The following is a 330-nucleotide window of genomic DNA, read 5'->3' as shown; positions in this document are numbered from 1 at the left end:
ATACGCATGTGTGCATCTAATTTATCTGTGAGGCGTCTTTGCCGGAGTGTACAAATGTGTGTTCATACATTGGCTCGCTGGATTTTTTCAAACTGTCTTATCTACTTTCCTCCACGTCAGCCTGTCGTGGGTTATACAGTCCTGGGGTTTGGGAACCAGATCTGGGAAGCGGGGATGAGCGGCCCCGAGAGGCACGGAGGCATCAGGTGGAGTCAGGACAGCCTCTTCAGATCGCGCCGGGCTTGCAACTTCATCTGAGAAGCGGAGCCAGGTGACTGCTGAGGTCCCCTCAATTCCACCATCTGAGCGCAGACCACTTCGCATCGTAAC

The sequence above is a fragment of the Ailuropoda melanoleuca genome, chromosome 16, assembly GCF_002007445.2.
Source record: "Ailuropoda melanoleuca isolate Jingjing chromosome 16, ASM200744v2, whole genome shotgun sequence".
NCBI classification, from domain to species: domain Eukaryota; kingdom Metazoa; phylum Chordata; class Mammalia; order Carnivora; family Ursidae; genus Ailuropoda; species Ailuropoda melanoleuca.
The sequence above is the reverse complement of the archived record's forward strand: the minus strand, read 5'-3'. Positions refer to the sequence as shown.